Here is a 14,137-nt window from a genome sequence, read left to right on the forward strand (position 1 = left end):
TAATTTGTTATATCGTTTCCTTAGTGACCATGTCAATCAATGTCAATTCTGCCAATCAGTGGCGTAATGAACAAAAGATCTAGGCATGGGTTGGCTGACTTACAGTACCAATTACGGTGAATAACAGAAAAGCGCCTCTGTTGTCTAATACGACGAGAAATAAGATGCTGTAAATTCGCAGATTTTTATGTAAGGATGGTCTCTACCAATGCATTATATTTTCCCGTGGTGTCATTAACAGTGACACGTTACATATCACAACTTTATTTATTTTCTTTTTCTTTTTGACGTTGTGAAAAAAACAATAGGTGTTGCATTTGTATTTGGTGTTAAACATGGATATGATGATCATTATCATGGTGATAACGATAATGATATCATTATCATGGTGATAACGATAATGATATCATTATCATGGTGATAACGATAAACATATCATCAGTTATAATAGGTATGATGGTAATTTCTAAAGAATCGTTAATGGCGTCATATATATAAGGTCTTTAGTGGTTCGTTCGGTGACTATTATGATGATTATATATATATATTTTGTGATATTTGTCGCATTTTTGTCATTCTTTATTACACCACACATAAGGAAATACTCTTTACTGTTTAATTTTTTACTCTTAATAGTAGGCCTATAATATTTAGTTTAGGCCCTACAGTGTTTGTTTTTTTTTTGTTTCATTAGGCCTAAATATACTTATTTCCTTATCGTCATTCTACATTTTCATTCTACAGCTAGTCTAATGTAAAACTAATGAGTAATGATACTCTATATTGTATGATATGTTATTATTCAACAAAATATACATCACTCCACCGTGTGCTATTATTGTAGGCATATACAATTATAACAAGCATTGGTATGAATGCCAGTAGTTTCATTTAAAAAAAACAAATATAGCAAAATATGATTACACATTATTTTCCTAATGAAGTTGCTTATTATACTAGACACACCGTTATAACGTCTTTTTGATAAAGCTAAACTTGACAACAACAATCCAACCCTGAGGCATTCGGAAATGGTTGTATTGTAAGTTAAATGTATACAGGTTAGTTCAGTTTATTGGAACGACAAACGAACAATTATTACAACATTATATCTTACATAAATAATGATATTAATATTTATAAAAAATCATCAAACAAATGAGTATTTTGAAACAGATGATCATGAACAATTTAGGTATATTAATATGAATGTATCAATCTTATCTATCTTCATCGTTGGCTATTATCTGGTTTATGAGCATTTCCACAATGATGGGATAAGTATATCTTTTTACACGTGAAACAGGTGGAAACTAATGATGATTTACGTATCAAACGTTACGAATTCGTTTAACCCAAATGTTGTTCACATTTGAAGAAATAAATTGCTTGTGCTCTTTTAATTCAATTCAATTCTATTCAATTGAAAGAACATTTATTAACGTCCAAAAGACAAAAAGTAACAAACACAACAATGGCAAGATATAATAAAAGAAAATGGACGAAGGCAGATCCCAAAAAAATGTGAATCTTATGACGGGATTGTCTTTACAAATTAATTAAAAATAGAAAATTTAGAAAAAATATAAATACAAATTAATTATTAAAGACATTGTTCTGTAACACGGATCCTACAAGACCACAATCTTCAAAAATTCAACGAAAGTAATTGTAATAGTTGGATTTGTTTATTAATTTCTCATAAATAAATTATTCTCACTGGAATAACATTCAAACCAAACAGAGTGCCGTCGTGAACAAGGCTCTCGTACCAATAAGGAAAACTTTCATTGCCGATAGGTGGCGGTGTGCACAATAACATTTCCGATTACAGTAATTGATGAAGACTCATTTCAGTTGACCTAAATTGAGGACGCAAAAGATATTATCGGTGAATTATTTAATGTAACTTATATTTTATCTCTGTATAAATTTTTAAAATATTAAATATAAGAATACGATCCTGAAACCATGCTTGATTTATATAATATAGGCCAAACGATTACTACTTGTATGTATTTAATCAAATAAAAATCACATTGTAACCTAGGCTTATATTGACGTATTATTCACAAAATGTCAGAAAATTAATGTAAAAAATATGTTGTTTGAAAGTGATTTTTCAACCAAAAGTAAATAAAGCAACAAATAACATTACACATTTTCATTTCTTTTTAACCCTTTCACATCGACTAGAAAACTCCGGATAGTTTAAACAACATCGGGCGGCATTTTATGTGGTGTGCACCCCGTATGGTTAAACTTTGACGTTTTGATTTTTGTGTGAAAGGGGTATATATGACTTCTTATTTGATTTGGGATATGCATGTGATACAAAATATATCTTTTTTTTTATTTTCCGAACCGTGAACTCAAGTTTCACCACTTATAAGAAGGAACGCACAGACAGACATTACATAATGATGAAATGAATATACTACTACTTAACATATTACGAAATGTGAAAAAGCTGTGTATCGGGCTTCTGAAGCAATAGGTTCAGTAATTAATATGTTTCATTATGAACAAATGTATATATATAAAGAAACACATTTTAGTAACACGCAATCTTCAATAAGTAGGCCTAATCAACTGAAGCCTTCTTTTTAGTCGCGTGCAAACGCGACTCTACAGCTCACCATGTCGGTCGGTTGGTCGGTCGGTAAACACTAACTCAAATTTGAGCACGTGACTGCAGCCATGTATAGGCCTATGGCCTTGTTTAAAAAAAATAATGATAACATAACGCAACGTCACACGATAAGCCATAGTTTTACGTTTTTCCAATTCCTATTTCTTTTCCTATCCTATTCGAAGCCATAGGCCTAGACCTAGAAAACCAGAAAAACAAGAGTACCAGTTCAAATCTTGTGTAGTACAAATATTTGATTTGTGCTAACTTTGATAATTATTTGTTTTTAATATTTAAATTTACTGATGGGTAAGAAATAAACCCTCTAAATTGAGGTATTATTGGAAAATATGTGCTAAAGAAACCCTATAATGGTGTGCAAACCTTTGTATCTCCACATCTGGTGTAAAACTAAATTAAAACTAAAGAACTGGAACAACTTAATCATCCAGTAATGCAACACGTATATACACTATTATAGGAAGGAATATAATAATAATATAAAGGAACTGTCTTCTATAATCATTTTATTAAGAGATGTTCAAATATACCAAATTCACAAATGAAATGGGAAATAGAACTAGGTAAAGCAGACATTGATTGGAGTAATGTTTGGTACTATAAAGTTTATAGACTAAAACATATACCCAAAGTTGCTCAATTTAATTTTAAACTTCTGCATAGAATACTACCATGTAAAAAACGATTGAAAATTTGGAACTTAGCAGGTAATGATTTATGTGATAAATGTATAAACAAGGTTGAAACTGAAAAACACATGTTATATAAATGCAGTGTAATTCAATGGATATGGCTTAAATTTAAAAATGTCATAGCTAAGAGCTTTTCAAACGAAGACCCAATAACTTGGTCTACAATTATTACTGGATCAAATAACATAATTGTAAATGAATTGATTTCATTATTTGTATTCTCTATATATAAGTTGCATATATTAACAAAACCTGAAAAAAAAGGAAACAACTATGAAAAAAAGATCTGGAATCTTTTTATTACTGAAGTAAAGCATTTAATTGAGAATGAGTATAAGTGCTACTACTTTAAAGCTCAATGTAAATGGGGAGATATAAAGGAAAATCTCCTTAAATTAATGAAATAAAAAAATTCTATTTGTATCTCTTAAATACATTGTATATAGGCCTAGTAAATATAATACGTTTAAGATATGTCATCCGGGTATGAAGCGTCTCACATACACACAGAGCCAAAATATTACCTTGGACTTGCACTTTGTATGGACTCTAACCTTACGGTTCTCATTATATATATCATTCCATCCTATCCATTCTAAACACCCTTTTTTCAAGCTTTTGCATTCTTCGTTTTTCATCTCATCCATTTTTGTCTTGGTGAAAAGGGAAGATACTTTATATTCTTCCCCTGAGTTTATAGCCTCTCTACCCAGACACGGACACGAACAGAATAAAACAATAATAATCACTTTTTCATAAGTACGTTTTTTTTAAAATCAATTTTTATCGTCATTTTATTGCCATCGACATATTTTAACTAATTGTATTTTTAAAAATGTATATGAATGTAAATGTGGTTTCTTTTTAACATCAAAATAATCTTAGCCTATGTATATACTGTTTAAAAGAGATGTATTTTTTTTAGCAATATACCTTATAAATAAGAGAAATATATAAATGTGCATATATATATAATATTATATTTATAACTGTCAGAGAACTATAATAAAAGTGGGACGAACCCACACAAGACAAAAAAAAAGACACTATTATAGGTCTCCTCATACAGACTCCCCAAAACAGCCCATGTTTGGTTTGATTCTAATTGAAAACTGAATTTCTTGCTTCAATAATTTGATCGACATTATGAAATGCAAGTGTGAGATATCTTGTAATTTAAATGACTAATTAACAGCAGTTAAAAACTGTAAATTATTTGCATTAATATCGACGCTAATATATCCTTAACTAACTGGTCTTGTTATCTCAACTAACAATAGTTTTAATAAACTCGCACTGAATTTTAGGGAAATACAATTACGCTGGTCAATGGAGCTTTTGTTAAAAACCATGTATGACAGAGTGTAATAGGTTTGTTTACACGTGTTTTGCTAAGATTTATATTGTCTTGTGTGTATATTGTAACAAGCAATGGAGCCTAGTAGATGATTTTATGTTTGCAGTCTACTTGTGCTCATGATACTTTACGCTTAATTACCTATATCACAGCCATGACTAACTTTAAAAGGACTACATTGTAGATCTGTTGCGTTCTCTCAATGGACTTGCCTAACCGCGTATATTCGGCGTCAACACTGACACTGCCAATCACCAATTCAGTACCTTAATTATAATTATTTTGTAACAACTGCAAATGAACCTATAGGCCTATTGCTACAGTCTGTCTGAGAATCAGTTTGCTGTGAAATTGTTTCAATTCCAAGCTTACAATATTAAGTCAATACCAAAATGGAAATAGTGTGTTTGAAACGCAACAGGGGTTCGTTTTGTCGTTTGTTAGTTTTCATTAATCTGCTGTCATTGCTCCTTAATCGTTAGCAAGGATTTATCGCTATTCTATCGCATATTAAGAATTCACTTGATTGACATACGTCTACCTATCATAATCGCTAAAGCTTTTTCCAAATAAATTGGCATGACACCATTAGGCTATAGATTATATTTTGTTAACACCATTGCTACTTCAGATTAAACTACACGCAATGAATGATCTTTTAGTGTTGCTGAATTGATATGAACGTTTCTGGTACCCATACTTCACTATCACGAACCATTTTTTTTTTATTTGAACCATATTTAATGAGGGTGATCAACAGCAACTTCTGATCAATGGAACCCTCAGAACAGATACAATACACAAAATACAACAGAAAAACAACCAGAAAAGTTAAAGAAAAACAAAAGCCTATAAATAAAATAAATTACATGAGAATTAAAAATCTGAATAAGAAAATTTGGAAATAAGAAAATAACTGATATGTTAAATTAAGCAAAAATATATAATATATAGGCCTATATATAAATATTTAGATCTAAAATTTTACAATTTAAAGTCTGGAAAAGGATTACATAGGTTGGAGAAACGTCATAATTCTAGTTTTGAATGAGGAAAAGGATAATGAATTGCGAATATATAGAGGAAGATCATTGTAGAAATGAGGGGCCTTGTAGCTGAAAGGAGAGTTTGAAAATTTCAAGAGAGGGTTTAGGAATGTGAAGATTTCTGTTTGGAGATTTGACGAGTCGTCATTCTCCCATTGGCAATAATTTTAGTTAGAAACAATTAAAACATTCTTGTTTGCCATAATTGCTAATGAATCTGAATTTGGAATAGAATGTTGTATTGTTGTTGTTTTTTGTTTTTTTTTGCATTTTCATTTGGAAAAATGTGCAGCGATTCTATTCTGTGCATTTTGCTATGCTACACTGGCGAAACTTGTTCCCTGACGACCACTTTAAACTCTCATACTCTGTTATCTTATTTGTTCAGTAGGCCTATACCTACAAAATGACAACTTAAAATCTATTGTTTTATAATGCTAATAGTCCAAGTGTTATGAATAGGAGAAAGTTATATATAGCTAACAATTGCAATAATGTATGTTGTGCGTACCGTATCATACAAAAATCTTTTGTTAAGAACATCCATCAGACCAACAGCAGCAGCAGCCAAAAATCCCCACCATGACAAATTCTCATAGCTAGCTTGATTTACTCACACTTTCATAATATTGTAAAGTGTGTCTATTTGTTGATTCGTACATTCTATTTTGTTTTGCAAGTGACTCTAGTATAATTGGACTCTCGTTAATAAATTCAATGATAATTTTGTTATTATCGACGTAATTGTTATTAAATATACCTGATTCTGTGCAGGGGCGTCAATCTTTTGCTGCGCGCAAGAGCGACTTTAAATGGTCGCTAAGTGGATAAATATGACGCAATTGGCGCCGAAGGATGCTTTGATGCCAGCCCCCTGACATTGTCTGTTCTTGAGAGTCTGGGAGATGCTGTGATACCAGGGGGAGAGCTGCTTATTCCGGATCTTATGTCTCCTCATTCATATAATAATTATACGATCAATGTTTCTGATCTTAAAATGTTTCTATCATAATGTTTTATGTTTGTTAATAGTAATTGTTGTACACAGCATGGAGTTTTACCTTTAAGGTTACTTTCAGTATAATTCAGTTTAGAATCAGATACAACTAGTAATTTTAATAGTCTTTTTCTGTCGTGGTGACTCTTTCAAGAATGAGTTCATTACGCGTGAATAGGATTATAAACTTTGGTTTTCACTAGGACGCAACGCAAGGACGTAAGTTCAAGTGAGTTGACCAATCACAAGCGTGATTGGTCAAATTGTAGTGCGCTTTCCAAATGGGAACTAAGCTTTAAAATCGTAAGGGTGTATGGCGCAGTGTGTTGGACGTTGGACTACTGATCGCGGTTCGAATCCAACTCTGCCGCATTGCTTGTATCATTCTTTACTTACGTTTGCCTCTCTCCACCTAGGTGTATAAATGGTTACCCGGTTAGATCAAGACACAACGTTGCGCTGATTACTAGCTGCCTTATAGGAGTATGTTTCCATATGTGTTTGATGCAAAAAATGACCGGGGTAATAATGTTCAGCGCTTCGAGATGTCACATTAGGCGCTATATAAATCCCGTATATTATTAATATTAATTCATGTCTAATCTATCCCTGATGCAAATAATAAAGTAAAGGCCTACAACAAGTCCTAACAATGGGTATTGTTAAAGCTTATAATTTCTTACATTTTACTTTATATATTTAGGGGCCGGGGATGTTCGAACTGACTGACATACACAAATAAGGTAACCAAATATCTTGTCCCATTTGTCTAATGATCCGGAAAGATTGTGTCTAGCCTAGTTGATTAAGAGTGTCATGCTGGTATTCCATGTTCATTTTATAAACTCAAGAATTGTCAATCTATCTTGAAAACAAGCAAATAAATTGCTAAACATCTCCTGACAATTAGATAAGGTGTAAACTGATCCTAAATTAATTGGTGATACCTTAACACAATAGAATACGAGAAGATAGGACAGGCCAACAAATTATACAAAACAGTGATGTTTATTTTTTCTTCTAAATGACTTTTAATTATGTTTTTACGACTCATTTGGTAACGTGGGCCTTTAGCAAGGACATGTCGTGTTTCGGGTATTCTCAAATCGTCAGTGATAATATTGACAAGTTCTCAAAAACTGGAAGTAAACTAAATGCATCTGAATTTTGTAATATTTATTAATAATTTACTTAAAACAGTTCAAAATGTATCTTAGAAATTAAACAAATAATTTTAATTAAAATCAGTGTGATTAATTACTTATGTGTAATGTGAAAGATTGTCGGACAAAAGAAAAATAATTATAAGCGAATGGTCTTCTTAATTTCTCTTATAACCAAGGCTATAAGACTAGCCCAACACGGTACCTGTTTTTGGCAAATCTTCCGTAAATCCGCATCGGGTTCGACCGCAGTATTCTGACATTAAAGATATACTTTAGAAGCAAAACTACAATATACACACGATGCTAAGAAGCAATCTAATAATGTAGTATCCGAGTCAATTAATTACCACAGTCAAAGCAAGGTCGCTCAAGCTATAGAAACACAACATCTATCATCTTCTTAACAGCTGATACCAAACTTGAAACAACCAAACGTAACATCTTAGAAAAAATAAACCTCTTGAAATTCAATAGAACGTATACACTATGATTACAAGCTCTGTCAGTGAAGATATCTTGAAAAAGATAACCCTGCTGTACATCGCGGACATTGTGATTATACAGCGCTCGTTCAACATAGGTTTGAGTGTTGGTTAATTGTATATCAAATTTCAATCAAAGATTCTATTCACTTAAATTGCATAAAATAAAGGCGAAGGCATAATGAGGAATGCACAAACACAAATCATATATCCTGTTCACACTGCTCTCGTTATCTTTGTACTATTCGATTTATAACGCAACTGACCGTTACATAGCATTTACTCATTTCATTTATTTTAGAAATTGTTTTCTAAAAATCTTGGCTTAGCAGTCCAAGCTCTTGATTTGTGTCCATACGTGATGATAATTATTGTATTTGAGTGCGCTTTTGGGAACCTAAATATGCACAATGGTCAAACAAACTTTCCCATACGGTTTCTATAACTTTAGAAAGAATGGTATATAGATATAATGATCATCTTAGGTGTTTCTTTTCAGTTATGTATCTTAGCATGTGTTCCGACTAAATTCTATTTCATATTGTTATTTAGACCTAGGTGTTCTGGGTATATACCAGTGTTAAACAATGAAGGTATTGTTATAGATGTACGTGTAACTAACGCTCAACAAGTCCAGTGTCAACATGTGGTCGTTTGACACAACACTAATTGGAAAAAAAATTTCAATAAACAATGTGATTATCTCACTCATGATTGTAAACTAAATAAGCCTACTCATTAATGTTTAAGAAGTTAATACATGTTCTAGTGATTTTCTACACAATGTCAGTTTTAATGAATCACAACCGATACTTTATTCTTTTCTTTCCGACCTTGCTTTCTAAGTTTCTAAAGATTTAATACGTTTAGTTGTTGTCGTTATGTTACCATGGCGCCCTCTACATGGGTTCCTTGCTTGCGAGGGTTGAATTGTGTTCGTTTGAATTGAGACTATGATGACCTGATAGATGACCCGATAAGCTGAATTCTATCCAATGAGAAGATTGAAGATCAAATAGAATAAGTACGAATTTAATACAATAGATTTGTAAAACAGAAACATTTCATCATTGCATCGTATTGTAGTAATGGATCATAGATGATCAGATCATTGACAAAACAATTGTTCATCCAGAAAATTTTCTCGAACGACCCTGATTGCGCGTTTCTAATCATACAAAAAGTAGGCTATTTTAAATAATTTAATGAAGATGTTTTACGGATAAGATAACTTTATCTGTAAAGTTGTTGCATTCGTTAAAGAGTATGGTAGTAGGCCCCATAGTTCAGTACAATTATGTCTTTCCCTATGACGCGAGAGTATAGAAAACAACAACAAAATATCTACGGTAGAGGTCGCACTACAAATAAATAGTTGATTTCTTCTTTGTACAATACGCGTGGTACAAGTTATCAACATTATGTGTCTGTTGAATTGAGCCTAGCCTAACTTACGTTTCAAAGTTAGAGGGCGCTATTTAGATTTTCTATAATTTTTGTTCAAAATGCTATTATTGCTATTATGATACCGAAGTATAAAGGAAGCTCGGTTATGTGTAATAAATTTTGTATACAATTATAAACAAGTGAAAGTTACACACGGAAGACACAGGGGTAAGGGCGAGCGGTTCTCTCCCTCGTCTGCTGGACACGCCGCAAACTATAATTTAATAGGCCTAGGTCTAGGCCACTCGATTTGTTTGTGTTGTTTAGTGTGGCAGTACTATGGAAAAATTCCTGTTTTTTTATTGTTAATTAGGCCTACACATTCTACATAGGGTATGAGCACATTGCTGCAATACCTTAGGATTGAATAAAATAAAGTACTGTACATGATTCTGTATTTATAAATTTGTAGATAGCGCCCTCTATTTTAGTTATGAGTTTTGAAATCACAACATACAAAGTCATTTTTATTGTGTTTTTCTTTATTTGCAAAGAACACAAGTAGAATTAGGTGTAATAAAAACACATCATACATACTTGACGGTATATTTCTGATATTATAGTTTTATTTAAATAATTTTGTTTTCAATTCTCAGATTCATTGTGCCAGAATTGAACGTTTACTTGACAACTACGTGAACTACTCTCTGTTTTTAGATTTGTGAAAACAAATTAAAATCATAAACTACATGTCCAAAAGTGATAGTAGGCAGCCATTATGAATGAGTCATTATCACATAACATGAATGTTGACCAACCCGACGCTAACACAAGTCACCGGACTACAAGTTGATGTCTCCTGGGACCGTCAATACTAGCCGTTCGTGGCTATACGGCCCCGGTCTGGATTTCCCGAGGCCAGAGGGACGTCAACCACGAGAAACGTTTCAAAATAAATCAGCCGAATAAAAGTTCAACTATCCACATTGAACTTTCGCCTCTGTCCATAAAGAATATCCACATACATTTTCAATAAATTTCTTAATGTTGTTCCTTTTCGCCCACTGAACTCTCGTTAAAAGTGCAAAGGCATGAACAACCTATGAAATACACAGTGACGTACTTTTCTCTAAAATATATCACCGGGTTTTTACTCGTTAAAAATGTACGATAATGATTCACTAGCCCTCAAATATCGGTATTTTATTTTTAAATTAGACATGTTCATCCAAAAACCTAAAATGCCTAGGCATATTTCTTTTACACGTTGGCTTGTTGTACCAGAAATAATGTTTGCGTGCGTGCAAAGCTCTTGGAAAAAAGTGGTGAAACGCATTTCCTTTTAAGCGTGGTTCCCACTAGCGACGCAACGTAACGCAATCTACGCAACGTAAGTAAATGCCCTTCTAATAATTGTGTTTGCCCCCGCCTGCGTGAAATCAAACCTGCGATGTTTGCAGAACTATTGCGTCGTCGGTTCCCACTTGTGATTACGCAATACAGCACTTTGCGTCGATACGTTACTGCGTTGCGTTCTAGTGGGAACCCCGCTTAAAGTGTTGCAATCGGTGCAAACGCGACTTTATTCAATATTTTCTATTTCTAACAACTCAAAAAGCAAACTCAAAAATGAATTGTTCAATGTGTCATATGTCCCACGTGTGTCACAGTGCTGTACTTATATTTCCTAAACGTACACTTGATTCGCGTCTCTCAAGTACCCCCCATTAACGGTAATTCTCGCGACCTACAACATCACCGAACCTTTCGACAATCACTTGAAGAGGAGATTTCCTCTTTTGTAATATCTTCTAATGTCAAGAGGAAACAAATAAGCAAGAAAACACTAAAGAGAGATAAATTAAATAGTGAATTTGTGTGTAGCATGCATTTGATCATCACGTTGTGCCTCGGCATTATAGTATGTTTTTCACGAGCGTGACTGTGTTGGGTGCGCAATAGTTTTAAGAGTTGTAGATGGCGCTGTTCTGATTTCCCTTGGGTGACATCCTACAGACGTTTCGATCATCCACTAAAGTCCCATGAATGGAATCCAATTGGGACGTGACGTCATTTTAAAACCCTTAGTTTTATATTATTTGTTGACGGGCTTTCTACATGTACTCTATTTAAATTTTACCATTGAATACAGTAGATTTGTACTATAGCCTAAATACGGACGGTAGCTCGTTATGTTTCCTCGTTTGCCCATTTCGTTTTCATAATTTAAACATGGTTGTGTAGGCCTACATCTTTCATTGCATACCCCGGGTTAATTATTTGTAAAAAAGAACACACAGATTTTAAATTTTTAAATTGTAATCTATTTTCTATACTTGTTGCATTGTACATTTATTTTTTCAGTTGTGTAGACCTACATTTTTAAACGGACAACAGTTGCGATTTAAACAGAGCCTGAAGCGAATGACACCGGCTCAAACCGTAATAATGTCCATAATTTTCATTTCCCATGAGCTCTATGTACATTTCATGTCACTTGGATTTTGCACGATCTTAATGCCCCCGACAATTCGTTCAGTACCACGGATTTCATCCATAATTCTACAAACATGACGATGTTTAAGCCTCTTTAACATTTCATACACGTCCACCAGGCCGTATAAGGTAATGTAGCGACCTTTTGCTCGCCTAACGCCCATCCATCAAAAGCCAATCGGCCAATCCTGGCTAACGGTTATCGAAACCTATTGACCTGGCACGGAGTTCGGTCGCTAGGCGTCTGGATGAGGACGTGCCGAGCTCGTTCAATGGTCTACTCAATGTTCCAGACGCATGACCTTTGACATTGCCTGGTCCTAAGACCATAAACTGAAATATAAAAAAGTGCAAGATAAATATCATGAAATGTTTTATTCAGACACATTAAAAGGCACAAGTAAACTGACCTTTCACACTGATATATTAATGGGCACTGCATTATGATTAGATTGGACTCAAATATTTACTTTGTCTGGTCGTCGGACCGGCTAAAAGATATGACTAAAATAGACCCTTAGTGTTGGACATATCAGCAGCCTATGGACTTGTATTAAATGAATGTTTCCAATTTAAATGAACTTGTTAGTTTTGAAAAAAAAGTTCCGATAAATGTGATGGTTTGGTAGTTTTGGCTGGATTTCTTAGTAACATGAAGCGATGCCTATTTTGTATAATCTATGTTGTATAATGTGTACTTAACATTTTGTTTGTCAAACGTAATGGGCATAAATATAGACCAAAAATAACATATGATTATCTATCATGTCCTTAGGTCTTATCTGGAATGTTGACATTATTTGTAACATTTTCGTGAACTCAGGACTGCAAATAAGTCAATGTGTTTGGTCTCGTCTCATATTTCGCAATAATGGATTACAGGTATCCCATTGATATATGCGTAGGCCTAACCCTAAGCCTACATGATATTTAGTATTACTGTATGTAGTTGAATTCCACAACAAATATACATTTTACATTTCCCCTTGAATAAAAGCGCATAGGGGTGTGAAGGGCTCTCGCAGTGGATCTTTCATGTTAGTAGCAATTGTCAATTTTAGATTTAGATAGTGTCTACGGTTTGTGTTCATGTAGCTCTCCCTATTAAATTGCACAGATTTTCACCACCAGCAAACAGAACAGATTATTACCGGAAGGTCCCAAATGGGACTAGAAATACAGTACGACAAATAACGTGCTTTTTTTAAAGAATGTCCGATTCCATGCCTTTTCCCAACTATTATCTGTTCCACTTTGAGACTTTGTTTGAACGGATTTCTATTTTTTGCAACGTTTCAAAGTTGATTTTTAAAACATTAAAAAATATCTGTAGGCACTGACTTGAACATGACAGATGCAATTCACTTCCTCTTGTCACACGTTTTGAATGTGAAAGCGGACAATGACACTCTGCTCTAACCTTTTTTATTCTTCTCAACTGTATCTAAAGGGCTACGAAATTAATCTATGCTCTAATTTACTATGGTAAGAGTACAGACTGAATATCTTCACCCCATTGTTCGTATCTTTAGTTATATTTTATGTTATAAACGGGTGTGATTGAAATTGATTTAATTGAAAGAATTTACCTGAGAGTGTTGGGGGGGGGGGGGGGGGTGGGGGGTTGCTAGCCTTACCCCTACTTTACCTTCTGTATAGGGTTTTAAAATATGTGTCGTCTTCTAAATAAGTAAGTATGATGTTAAGCTTACAACGCACACCTAAGTCTGTATTCATTGTCTTTTTTATTTATTTTTTTTATTTCGATTTTTCTCTGAAAATACAAGTATCCAAGCTCAAGTAGTATACGTATGAAACGCCATATGTGCAAAAATATTGATCTTTTTACTAATTAATATTAA

General features: G+C 33.4%; 1 long non-coding RNA gene across 1 annotated transcript in view; it reads left to right on the forward strand.

Annotated features, from left to right (window-relative positions):
• Nucleotides 1-11,007, forward strand: part of LOC144851859 (uncharacterized) — a 101,787-nt gene extending 90,780 nt beyond the window's left edge. The window contains exons 4-5 of the long non-coding RNA XR_013614235.1: nt 7,449-7,488; nt 10,436-11,007. This is a non-coding gene — a long non-coding RNA (uncharacterized LOC144851859). The remainder of the gene's footprint in view (nt 1-7,448; nt 7,489-10,435) is intronic.
• Nucleotides 11,008-14,137: the final 3,130 nt, after the last annotated feature.

Source organism: Antedon bifida, chromosome 9 (genome assembly GCF_963402885.1).
Source record: "Antedon bifida chromosome 9, ecAntBifi1.1, whole genome shotgun sequence".
Taxonomy (NCBI): Eukaryota; Metazoa; Echinodermata; class Crinoidea; order Comatulida; family Antedonidae; genus Antedon; species Antedon bifida.